The sequence below is a fragment of the Papio anubis genome, chromosome 10, assembly GCF_008728515.1.
Source record: "Papio anubis isolate 15944 chromosome 10, Panubis1.0, whole genome shotgun sequence".
Taxonomy (NCBI): Eukaryota; Metazoa; Chordata; class Mammalia; order Primates; family Cercopithecidae; genus Papio; species Papio anubis.
Window position 1 is genome coordinate 31,136,929 of NC_044985.1, and position 14,132 is coordinate 31,151,060.

A 14,132-nucleotide genomic window follows, 5' to 3' on the forward strand; every position below is an offset into this window, starting at 1 on the left:
ATACACTCAAGTCAAGGGTACTGTAAAATCAGCACTTGCTGTGTTACACAATTCACCACAATATTTTTTTGATATAGGAAAATACCATAACTGATAAGATAAATATTATGATAGCAAGTTTTTTTCCCCCTCCTCTCCTTTCCTGTGGGTAATTACCAATGTCTGTAATTGACAACAGTTGATCAAATCAAAATATGAAAACTAATAATGAGCCAGATTCTCCCACCACATTCCACCCGTTGAAGTCAGTGAAAGTTCTGTGCACACAAGGAGACACATGGCGAGCTAATCTGGCCCAGTATTTACACAGCACTTTCAATTTGACGATCTTAAAATGTTGAACAAATATTCACTTTTATAGGCCATCCTAGGAGATAGAATCATCATTTATACATCTAACTAAATTGGGTCTAAAAGTTTGAGCTAAAGACTTCATGCCACCTAAAATAGTAGTATTTTAAAAGTGTGTTTCCTTCTTTCCATACATGCATGTGTCAGAATTCACAAGATCTGAACCTTCTGTTCTAAATTAAATTAGAGTATTCTTCATGGCTTCACTGAGCTTAGCCTTTCAATTACCATCTTCTTCCTAGCTACCCATCGAATCTCAGATAAGAAAGTTAATACCTCTTTCTTATGTTAACCCAAATTAAACAAATTCACCTAAACACATATTCATGTACCACGCATCAGAGCTGCATAATTTATTCATGATTTTAAATTTATTAAAATTTTTAGATGAACAGTGTACAAAATGTGTTAATTGAATCTCATTCTCAATTAACCACAAGTGGATTATTCAATTGATAGGTCACTCAGACCTCCTGGGCCTCTTCTGTATCCCTCAACTGCTAATTTGCAGATGGCTCTCCCCATCACTCTGCAGCTGGCTCTTGTGTCATTAAAAGCAAAGCAGGCTGGGGAGGGAGGAAGGGGGAGAGCTGTTTGGCCTCAGTCACTTGGTTAATTAGAGAAAGAGATAATGCTGCCAATTTGTCCACTAATTCAACAAATATATATGCAAGTCCTGACATACACAAGGGGAACCTCAAGATATATTTGTAGACAGAGTCTCTCTACCCTAGAGAAATAGAAAAAGGAAAAGATGAGATTTTTTTCCAGTTATTACAGGTGGTACACAAATCTAATTCTGCACATGGATACTGGAAAGGCTTTTCCAGCTCTTCTCTTCACCATTGTTTCCTCCATATCTTGGTGATTTTCACATCCCCAGGTTCCTAGTAAGGGCCACGTTTGAGGCAACCTCTCAGGTACTGAAGCATGTGAACTACATCAGACTGGAGGTTGTGTTAGGTCCTGAGGGTTTGTGGGAATATCAAAGATGTAAGTGTCTCTGGCCTCTAAATGATTTGTTAAATCCCTGGAAAGAACCTAAGAAAACAGAGGACTAATAATGCATTGTGTGCTTCTGTTAATGCTAAAATTCAGTTTTCATTATAGAATGGTTCTGAAGGTGTCTTCTATGAGAGATAGAAACATAGGTGACAAGAACATTGTCCTTGAGGTTAAGGAGACTCAGGTCTAGTCTGAGATTTGCTTCAAATTACCTCAGCTCACTGACTTCAGTTTGCTCTTCTATAAAATGAGGATAATTAGAGGGTCCACACCACAGAGTTGATGTGGAGGTTAGATGCTTTGAACCATGCCAAATGCTTAGAATAGCACCTAGGCCTGGGCCATTCCTTGATATATGTTAGCCATGAGTACTTATTGTTATCATTACTATTAACTAGCCATGGGCCAATCATCTAATCAAAATGGACCTCAGATTCTTCCATATTATGAGGGACTGGGTTATGTTACACTGAATTTTAAGTTTTCTTAAAAACTACCCAGAGGCAACCTTGGAGGAGAAGAGGAACACGAAAAAGTAGAATGATGGCTGAGGTACCAACACCTCAACATTATTATTATTATTATTTTGAGACGGAGTCTCACTCTGTCGCCCAGGCTGGAGTGCAGTGGCACGGTCTTGGCTCACTGCAAGCTCTGCTTCCCGGGTTCACACCATTCGCCTGCCTCAGCGTTCCAAGTGGCTGGGACTACAGGTGCCTGCCACCATGCCTGGCTAATTTTTTGTAATTTTAGTAGAGATAGGGTTTTACCATGTTAGCCAGGATGGTCTCCATCTCCTGACCTCATGATCCGCCTGCCTCGGCCTCCCAAAGTGCAGGGATTACAGGTGTGAGCCACCGTGCCCAGCCCACCAGCACCTCAACTATATTCAACTTAAACTGTAGTAGCCCTTCCTTTATATATTTTACATGTTTGAAACCAATTTTATTTCATTTAAATATTTGGGAGGAATAATTATGCAGATTTTTAAAAAGTTTGAAAAACACTGAGCCAGATATTCCCAAGATCTTTTTGAGTTCTGATACATGTATTACTTCACTTTTACAGACACAAGATGTTAGTAACATAAAAATATGCTTTATATAACTAAAAGGACCAATCATGCCTTTTCCTCCCAAAATGCAGGCACAAGATGTCTTTATCTCTTCATCTAATTAAACTTTTTTAACAGCAAGTTCAAAGGCTTTATTTGGCCCATTACCTTTTTGCTATTTTTTTTCTAAAGACTTGGATATTAAGATATATTTGCTTTATCAAAGGTCTAATTTTTTATTCCCAATCTGAGATATTATAATATGAAATTACAGGCGAACTGGGGATAAAGAATAAACACAGGATTAAGAAAAGTAATGAAGATTGTTTAATATGAAAATGGGAAAAAATAATTCCACTATGGAAAAAGAGCCTTGTAAATAAGGGAGGAGTTCAGGAAAATATTTCTTCCTTTTTATAGATTTAAATTGCACTGTCTTAGAGAATTAGTGTATGTCTTGGAAAGGCATACCTCTATGTCCATGTCAATATTTACCTTCAGGATAATGAGGAGAATAAAAAGGCAAGTTTATAACTCATGACCTGACTTGAATGAATAGTTTAGACTTTACTAAATGTACCACCAGGAAAGCAGGGAAGGAGATGTGACTCCTAGGGACTTTGTGGGAACAGTTTAGGACTTCCAGAAGATAAAACTGCAAATGTATGGATTTAAAAGGCTCTCAAGTCTTTGACCCTTCTTTCATCTAGTGATGGAGTCTAAGCAAAGACTTGCCTCTGGAATGCCTCTATGATTTACATAACCAGTAGGTTATGGCAGAAGTGATAGCACACATATTTCTGAGTCCAGATCTTAACAGCTAGCAGCTTTTTCTTCCTGCCTCCTAGAACACCAGCTCTGGAGAAAGAAGCTGACTTCCCTGAGACTGCCATGCTATGAAGAAAGCCAAGGGAAGCCATGTGGACAGGTCCTGGAAAATGAGATGCATGTGGAGAGAGAAAGAAGATAAAGATTACAGATACTGAGTGAAGAAGCCAGCTTGAAGGTGAGGTCTCCATCCTCAGCTGATGCTGCATGGATCAGAGACAAACCTCCCAATTGAGTCCTTCCTAAATTCCTGACCTGCAAAATTGTGAAGAAAGTAAATACTATTTTAAGTCGCTACGCTTCGGGGTACTTTGATACACAGTAATAGATATTCTGAATAACACAGATTAGGAGGGAATTTCAGAAAGGTCTAAATGTGATGAAAGAGGATCAAAGTTAGAAACTGAGTATAACCGGTGGAGATTTAATTTCTTCGTTTTCTTTTCTCTGAATTATGGGGTGAAGTTATACTGAACATATTTCTATCAGTTTTGTTTTCTAAGTGGAAATTCCTCTGATTATCCCAACTTTTAGTAGTTGCCAATAAGCTAAGCACATGCAGCCTGGAGGGGAGCAGGTGGTACTGTAGAAAATAAAGGGAACAGGTCGATACAGAGAGGGGGACTTGGCCCCACACTTGCTCCTCTGATGAGGCCAATTCTTCTTTTTTTTTTTTAAATTATTCTTTAAGTTCTAGGGTACATGTGCACAACATGCAGGTTTGTTACATATATAAACATGTGCCATGTTGGTGTGCAGCACCCATTAACTCGTCATTTACATTAGTTATATCTCCTAATGCTATCCCTCCCCCTTCCCCCCACCCCACGACAGGCCCCGGTGTGTGATATTCCCCACCCTGTGTCCAAGTGTTCTCATTGTTCAGTTCCCACTTATGAGTGAGAACAGTGTGGCGATTGCTCAAGGATCTAGATCTAGAAATTCCATTTGACCCCACCATCCCATTAGTAGGTATATACCCAAAGGATTATAAATCATGCTGCTATAAAGACACATACACACATATGTTTATTGCGACACTATTCACAACAGCAAAGACTTGGAACCAATCCAAATGTCCATCAGTGATAGACTGGATTAAGAAAATGTGGCACATATACACCATGAATTACCATGCAGCCATAAAAAAGGACGAGTTCAAGTCCTTCGTAGGACACGGATGAAGCTGGAAACCATCATTCTGAGCAAACTATCACAAGGACATAGGTCAATTCTTAAGACCCAGTTTTCCACAGAGGGAACTGTGCCCAGATGTTTTGGGTGATAAGCCTGCTGGTCCAACCCAGAGCTGGAGTAACATGCAGAAGCACCTGATGCTGAGGATGAACTCCCTCATGAACAAGTTAGCTGTGCATGTCCAGTAGACCTCTTCTTTCTCAAATATACTTCAGTGGGCCATAAGCGGAAGCAAACTGACATTTAGGTTATTTGAACTTTTTGTTTGTTTGTTTGCTTCTTTTTTCTGTTACGTACACATTTTAGTCCCTAAAAAGACCAAAGTTCTTTTACATGACTGTACTCATGCAATCAATCTTTGAATCACAAAGTGTAAGATATACCTTCCCTTTGGCCTTTCTGTGTGCTGCATGTGCTCCTCCAAGCAGCAGTGTGAGTCTCACAGTTAGCATGTGGTTTCCACTTCAGTGCTTCCATACTTTACCTTTAATTGCTATATCTCTTCTTATGCCAACTCTTCAACTAACTACTGTAATGGCCATCACTTCTTTTAAGATATCTTGGACAAGGAATATGACTTTCCTACTAATTATTTCATTTAGTTACTCAATAAAAATGTATTGAGTTTTATTAAGCTCAGAATCCTGTCTAGGATGCTAGGGCTGCAAACATAAATGTCATACTTCTTGTTCTCAAATATCTTAGTCTTGCAGAGATTGTGAGAAAAGTATATGAATAATTAAAATAGAAGGCATAAAAGAGATTAAAAGGTAGGATATTAAAAAGAGAAAGAGATTCCTTCCAAAAAGGACAAAACTAACATTTACTGAGTATCCCCTATGAAGCATATTTTTTAAATATATTATCTCTTTTATAATCTGCCTCCACCCTAAAAAGTAGGTAGCATATTTTCTTTATTTTACATAAAAACTTAGATTCAAAAATGTTGACCCACCCCTTCCCACTCATAAAAAATAGTTAAGTCAATTAAGATCACAAGTAAATTAAAAACCTGTAACTATTCTGTCTTTGTCTGACATCAAAATCTCATACTCTTTCCATCAGCTGTCAAGCTTCCATAATGCTGTAATTTTAAAACCATAAACACTTTCTCAAAAACCATCTCATTTGACTTTCATAAGAACACTGTGAAGAAGGATGGCCTTCTCATTCTACTTTTCAGAAAGAAAAACAAACACTGGAGAGATAAAGGGACTTTTAAGTAATGACTAAAATTCAATCCCTATCCTGATTTAATGACTCCAACACGGTTTTTCTTTCCACTCCACCATGCTGTCTTTTCCAGATTGGGGCATTATCAAAATGTCATGGCAAAGAATGCATTTAATTCTGGGCCTTGAGTAATGAACAAGATTTGGACAGGTGACTACTGGGGCATGAGAAGATATCAGAGTCAGAGAACGTGCAAGTGGAGGAAACAATGAGTGGTTATCAACAACAATGTAGCTCAGTTGCTGTCCAAGATTAGTTGCTGCACTGAATCTACTGCAATCAGGCCCCAAAACACCATGGCAGGGGCAATATGACCAAATGGACTATTTTTTTGTAACAATGTCTATCATACAAATATTCTCAGACAACATAACCTGAGAATTCACATGGAGTTATATTTTTTATAACCCCCAAGTTTACTGATTTCTTTTCCCACACATTGAGCTCCCTCCTTCAAAGTCTTCCCATCAAATATTCCTGTGAATACATAGGAGTTGTGCAACATATGCTCACAAACAATGAAATTTATGCTGAGCATTCATTCTCCTCTATCGGGTCTCACAGTCTCTGTGTATTGATAATTCCCCAATTCCAGACAGCTAAGTCTTTCTTTGCAAATCAATTTCAGTCCAGAGATCTCTTTACTTTCAGAATGAGTTTTCTGGAGAAGCTATTCAGAGGTCATCCAAATAGACTTTTAGTGATCATTTCTGGCATTTTATTCAATAAATATACATCAATCAATTGTTCAATAATGTATCAGGTAGTTATTCATCAAACTTAGCCATAAATGTTTATTATCATCTCAAATCAAGTATAGGACCATCCTTCTTACATTATGTTGTATTTCTTTTACTTTGTGGAAAAATTTGGGATAGTGGATATTCAATATTCCTGAAATATTTTCTATCATGTCCTCCAAATCATGTGTACTGATATAAGCCACTAACAGAAAACATTTAAAGTACAGCCAGTGGCATAGTATGTGGGATGAGTCAAAGTGGATGAAGTTCAGGTTTTGAGTCTGAAGACAGGGCTTTGTTTGAATCTAGGCACTGCTGTTTGGAAACTATGTAGCTTTAGACAAATTTTTTTTAACTATCTTGAATCTTGGCAACTACATTTAAAATGTGAATAACCATAATATGGCCTGTTGTGACTAACCAATAACATTATTATATTAAGAGTAATAGTGACTTTCTTAGGCCTGTCCCCACTATGTGTCAGGCTCTTGTGAAGCCCTTTACATGCATTACTGATCATCCTCATTTGCACCCTGCAAGGGAGGTATTTTTAACTATGGAGGATTATTCTTTGCTCAAGAGCATACAACTGGTACATGGCAGAGACAATATTTAAGCCAGATTTGTTTGACATTAAAGCCATGTTCTTTTTAGTATACATTGCTGCTTCTATATAAACATTGTTTTGCTTGGTATTGGTGTTTGTTTTTTGTGCCCATAGCCCTTAAAAGCAGTATCTGGGTCTTTTTTCTCAGGACCTACATCATGTAGAAGCACAAACCCTGTCCTCCTCACAAAAAAAGTTTCAATAAATATCTGTTGGATGTATAAATGAATAATGAAAAATAAATTGTTTCCACTCTATTCTGAACCCTAGGCTAGATAAATAATATAACACCATCAGCATCCTCTGATGAAAATATGAAAAGGACACTTTCAACATAAACAAATGTATTAAAGTAACCATAGACACACTTTTAAAAACATAGCAACTCTGACGCTCATTGTCAATGGCAGCCAATTTCATTAATCAAAAGTGGGAAAAAAGCTTTTACATTATTCTGCCTCAGAAACAAAATTGATTTAATACCTTTTGAAAATTTTTAAGCTATCTCAAAACCTCAGGTAAAAAAAATCATGCATTGGTATTTTAAATGAAAGTAAGAAATAATGTCTATGTTCGAGCAAAGTGTCAAGGCTGTGATTTTCCCATAGTTTTGCATTCCTCTGAGTAAAATGCTATCTACATCTCACAACTGGTGGATGTAAAGATTGTGAAACAAAATTGGGCATAATCCATCAAACTCACACCCCATGCCAACTTTAACCACTCAGTCTCTAGAGCACAGAAACTAGGTAAAAATTTACAGGAAAATACTTAAATCGAAAGTGACTGCTATTGATGCATATCTCCTAGAGGAATTAGTTCTTTCCCCTTTGATTTAGGTCCCTATGCAGCACTGGGCACTTGTGTTTATCTTCTCTCTCCAGCAAACCAAAGCAAAGCTGAGTGTTTTTGAGTAGCTGCTATATATAAGCACAGAATGAGGTACTTTCTCCAATCATCACAAGAACTATAAGAGACAGATGATATATATCTATTTTAAAGATGAGAACATCAAAGCTTGGAGAGGTTAAGTAACCTGAGCAAGGTCATACAATTCATGAGTAATGAGACTAGGATTTGAACCCAGTTTGACTGATTCCAAAGCTACAGCTGATACCCCAGAAGGAGAAAGGGTGGCTTAGCAGAACTAGAGGTTTTTAAAGCATCAAATTAAAAGTGAAACCTAATGTGAACTGAGAGAAAACAATTGTTTAAATATTGTTTTAGGATAAGAGACTTAAAGGGGAGAGGGAGAAGCAAGTGGGGAGAGGAGGGAGAGAAGGGAAAGAGGTAGTATAAAAGAGATGGAGTGAGAACAGATTATTCATGAAATAGGTACACTGATTTCTGGCATTCTATATGAACTTTTTGTTTTGGTGGAGGAGAGGGGATAAAGGTGCTCTAAAATGCCTTTCCAAATGCAATGAGTTTAAGTGCATTTCTTGTTCTATATACTCTTTGCAGTAACATGATGATCTTTCAGACTTCTGAAGCTGAAGCTACTTCTACTGGCATTTGACCTGCTGTAACTTTGTTGTCTGCACAACAGGCAGGAGAAACACTGGAAAAGAGACTCCACTCACAGTTGAGGGCTGAATTGAGCCCCAAGTGACTCACTTAGAAATGTTATTCATACCCAAATATACATTGGCCTCACTCTTAGCTACTCAGCTTACTCCTCTTTCTTTCCTTTTTGCCACAAATCAATTTTTAGACTTTATATTTTGATGACTTTCCTAGTTACGTGATTGCTTTTTCTTAATACGAATTATAGATTTTTATTATCTAAATGCAGTTTGCTATTTTAAGACATGTGTTTCCTTTTCCTGCCTCTGTTTCAAGAAACTTCAACCCTAGTATCACATGTTTGGGCAACTATCCGACTTTGTTCACATCAGCCACATGATCAAGGAACATACAATAAGTCAATGACTTAGATCAACAGTTTTCAAACATGACTACACAATCACATAGAGAGATTTCAGAAAATATTGATACCTAGCCCCCACACTGGACCAATTAAACCAAAATCTCCAAAGCTGGTACTCAGGCAGAAATACAGTTCAGATCTTTTAACTATAGGTCAATGTTTCTACTCTGATGACTATCTTGAAAAACTCCATAAGCCTGGTATCACAGAGAAACTTCTTCCAACCAGTGAGCCCAAGTTCTGATTTGAATTATATCTCTGTATCAGGCTATTTCTCTGGCATGTCAATACAATGAATGTCAAGTTCAGTCAATAACATGGAAACTTTATGTGGTTGTTGTGTATCATTCAAAACAATGCTGCAGGTTACTAACTGACATTTTCCTTTGTCAGTGGGTGATTTGCGGCCCATTGACAGAGATGTATTGTGACTGAGCCACCTGGTCTCTCTACCTGTTGGGAGGACTAGCAGCATTTGGGGGTCACCTATCATCTGTAAAAATAAGTGAAGTGAGTCCCAAATTCTACCTTTTTTCCCTACAACTCCTCAGACCTGGGTTGCAAACTCAGATATCCACAGGAGTCAGGTAGGTAATATAAGTGATAAAAGGAGTTTTAGGTGAGGGCCCAGTTAGCTAGAGAGTTCATGGGGGCAGATGCTATTTAGCTCTGACCATTTGTTTTCAAGAGGCAATGTGGGTTTTTGTTGCCTTTGGCTTTGTTTTACTCTTTTCTGCATAGTTATATATTCAAGTCCCAGATTCTTTTATAACAACCTCAGGTAACCACATTACCTATTAAAAAATCTGAATTCTGAAATCTAGAATTCCAAGCCCTCTACCAAATGACTCTCTTATATTCTCTAACCTCACTTATTTTTACTCTTCAGTATAGAGTTCTGGCTTTTTCAAATACACCTTTCTGATACTGCACACAACTTGTTGATTCCCATCTTATGTCTTGTGTTAGTCTTCCCAGTTGAAATGAGCTCTCTGTTCTCCTCTATTCCACCCATCCAGTCCTTCACCTCTTCCTTTACTTTTCTCTTGTGTCATTATCTCTCCAACTACTCACTTCTCTTGTCACTACCCCCCAAAACCTTCCAAATGTTCTTCTGTTTTGCTCCCTTCAGAAACAACAAGCCACCATCTAAAACTACCAAATAATCACCTCTGCCCTCTGACTTCATAAGAAACATTATTAACATTATTGTATAAAAATAAGTTACTTGAATAAGCATGATAAAGCTCTATTTACAACTTGCCTTTATTCAGTAGCACCACAAGTTCAGTGAAGCCAGAAATTCAGTCACCTCCTTCAAGTATGTGTGATCTATACCATATTTTATGTGATGTGAAGGTGACCTAGGATGCATTTATTCCCTCATCCACAAACAACAGCAACTCAGCAAAAGTATATTCTCTCTCTGCACTGACATACTGCTTGGTAATATTTGTTAATTTAATCAAATTACAAATTAAAAAGCTATAAACCTAAAGTATCACAGAGGTGCTAAAACACTGTTTTCTTGCTTCTTGTACCTTGAAACTTTAGGAATATCATCCCACAACAGGACTTGTAGAAAATACCTTAAGAAAAAAACTTGCAGAATAGCACTCAAGCACAATTAAAATCATCAAGTGATGACATTTAGATCCCCCTATTCTTCAAATCATAAGTCATCATCAGAATTGCAACAAATACTTTGTCTAGCTACTCACTAAAGAAATACAGCCACTCAGGCTAGATGCTAAATCAAGTAAAATGTAAAATCCTCTGAAATCGATTTCAGAGTAAATGTAAATGGAAAACCCATAAGTTACATTGATTAATTTGAATACATCCAATTTTTATAGGAAATTTTTGCTTATAAAATAAGAGACTCTGGTTCAAAAGAAATCATTTTTATCTTAAAGTCATAAGTTGACATCATACCATTAAGTTGTTTTTATAAGCAACAAAATTCTAAAAATTGAATTATCTTTTTGAGTATAACTTTATATTACTATCAATCTGTATTTGGGCAAAACACAGAATAAATATGGAAATTCTCTTTTTGCCTTAAGGAAACTATTCTTGAAGCTCATTAAATGTTTCTTTTTATTTGTTTATTTTCTGTTTATATTGTTAAAACTCTCACATTTCCAATCAAATTCTGTCCCATCTTTGAGGCAAGAGCCCTGAACTTTATTAAGGCATTTTTTTCTGCTAAACAAGAAACACAATGTGTTCAATGAAATAAATAAAGACACAAGTGTGCATTATAATATATTAAAGACTCTGCGGATTTCCATATTATTTGTCAAAAAAATTGCTCCTATTTTTCAGAGCTGTAGATTAAGATATGTAAGCAATCATAAAAATTTTTTTAAGATCTCAAACGACTGTATGGTGTGGTAAGAGAATTATTTTCTTCTGAGAGAGGGAAAGCATTATGAACCCAGAACTTTGAAACAAGTAGTTGGAGGAAATGAATTTATCTGTTTTGCTACAGGACTTGTAAGTATGTTTAGTATGCAAAGTTTGTCTGTAAATAAAACTTTTATGCTTCAGATTACTTTGGAGGTTTCTAAGTAGATATGTTTCAGTGATACTCTGAATGCAGCAACCTAAGCACTCTGGGGTAAACTAAGGAGGAAGAGGCCTGTAGAAGAGTAAAAAGAAGGGTATGGGGTATTGCTAAGTAAAGTCAGTGCAACATCACAGAATGGATTGCAGCTGGGGATTCTGAGCATCACGTAATAAGTAATCTGGGGAGAAAAAGATACCCAGGCCAGGTGCAGTGTGGCTCACGCCTGAAATCCCATAACTTTGGGAGGCCAACTTAGGTGGATCACAAGGTCAAGAGATCGAGACCATCCTGGCCAACATGGTGAAAACTCGTCTCTACCAAAACATAAAAAATTAGCTGGGAGTGATGGCACATGCCTGTAGTCCCAGCTACTCAAGAGGCTGAGGCAGGAGAATTGCTTGAACCCAGGAAGCAGAGGTTGCAGTGAGCCAAGCTCCCGCCACTGCACTCCAGCCTGGTGACAGAACAAGACTCCGTCATAAAAAAAAATAAAAATAAATAAAAGATACCTTACTTCAACACCAGTTTACACACCTGGGTGCAATGAAGATATTATAGAGCAGTGTTTCTCAAAGGTCACTATCTGACTCAGAATCACCTGTGCCACTTGTTACATAGGATATCTAGGGTCCCACCCCAGACCTGACCTATGAAATCAGAATTGCTATGTTCAGGAGCTGGGAATCAGCATTTTTAAAAGCTCCCCTGGGGATTTCTAGGTACACCAAATTTTGAAAAGTACTACAAAATATCCATTAGGATAAAATTACAACCTTTGGCACTTGGGAAACCAGGTTTGAACTGCAGCTCTCTGAGATGAAAACAGGAACAATAACAGTGCTTGCTTCACAAGACCATTGTGAGGATTAATTTAATGATGAGACAGTACATGAGGCATGAAGAGTAGGTTCTCCATCAACGGTACTATTAATATTCCATATCAGGGTCCTCAATACAAATGCACACTCTCAGATGGGCAGCCCCTGCTGCATAAGGGAGATGAAAACCAGAATTCTGAGGAATGCTTTGAGGCACCAGAGTTTTCTGTCTGCTGCTGCAGGTACTGAAGCGTCTTTACAGCAGCACAATTTAATTTCCTCTTTGCAAACCAAAGTTCGATTTGACATGAATCAGGGCACTAATACATTTACATATACGCCAAAAGTGATGGACTTTTGTGCTTCTGTGAATTAGGAATCAAGGCTAATTTACATAATGTTTAGAAAGCTCACAAACTTTGTATTTTGTCTAAAATAATTGTGATTCTCCAAGGTTTTCCCAACTGTGCCAATTTGGCTGGGGCTGCTTGCTTGGATTGCCAGCCTGCATCCAGATTTCTCAGTCTAATCTTTGGCAAGATACTACTAACTCCAGTTTCAGGACCAAGTGACTGGCAGCAGCCCAAGAGCCCAAGTGTGCACTCCTGCCAAATTAACACCGGCCAGAAAAGGCTTGAAGAGTGTGAAACAAAAGAGATTCCTTGCCCTCAATACAGAATTCAGCTGAGCAGGCCACCCTGCAGCTGGTCAAAGGGGCATCCTCGCTCCTGAAGTTCAGGGGAGTCCAGGGCTAAAGATGCCATTAGAGGCACCATGAAGGCAGAGTGGAAAACTTTTCGTCATGCCCCGTAATTCAAATATAAAAAGGGAGGAATGAGGGACTTGTGTCAAGTTGGTTTGTGTCATATAAAATAACATCCCAGTGATGGGTAAGTATTTTATCTGTCTTGGTCATATATTCAGGGATTATGTAGACAGCAAGAAGGTGAAGTGTGAGCTCTTAATTATCTGAATATTCGATCAATACTTACAGTCCAGCTAACCAGTTCACTTTATGTCCTAAATTATCTTTCTATGCAGCCTATCTTGATCAATAGACCATAAAATTGCCAAATGCCCATTTCACTTTATAATCTATGCTAATAAATATAACCTGCTAATAAATATAATAGTGGCAGCATAGCCAGTAAACTTCACAATTCTGAATGTATTTATTTTATACTGCCACTTTTAAGCATCAGAATACTAAAGATATAGTCATTTAGTCATAGAAGTTATATATATTAGGGAATCATCTTGATCCAGCTACTCACAATACACTTGGGAAAAGTGAAATCCAGAACAAGCATCACCAAACCTGGAACTCAGCTTTAATTAGAATACATAAACTATTCTTTGTTCTTTTCAAATCTATGAGCTATTTAATCATAAACAGGAAGAAATGATATTATTTCTTCCCATTTTATCATAATTCAAGTACTTTGGCAATTTATTAACAGCTTCTCTCCAAAGATTTTGTTCCAGGGCTATTTTCAACATTTGTCCTGAAAGTTAACATTCAATCTGTCAGTTCCAATAGTCTCAGATTTGACAAATTAGGTTATCTTGTTACAGGCTTAATAACATTTTCTCCTGCATCTATTCTAAGATCCCTGATAATGCAGAAAAATGTCTTCTGAAACTCAACAAGGAAATGAAGTCAGTATAAGTAAGTGGTATTCATGCGTATAGCCAATTAAATACACAAAGTATGTGCAAGTATTAGAGGTTAGATGTGCATATTTGTAAATGCATACAGGTTAATTAAAAGAGCAGAACTGTAAAAGTTAGCAA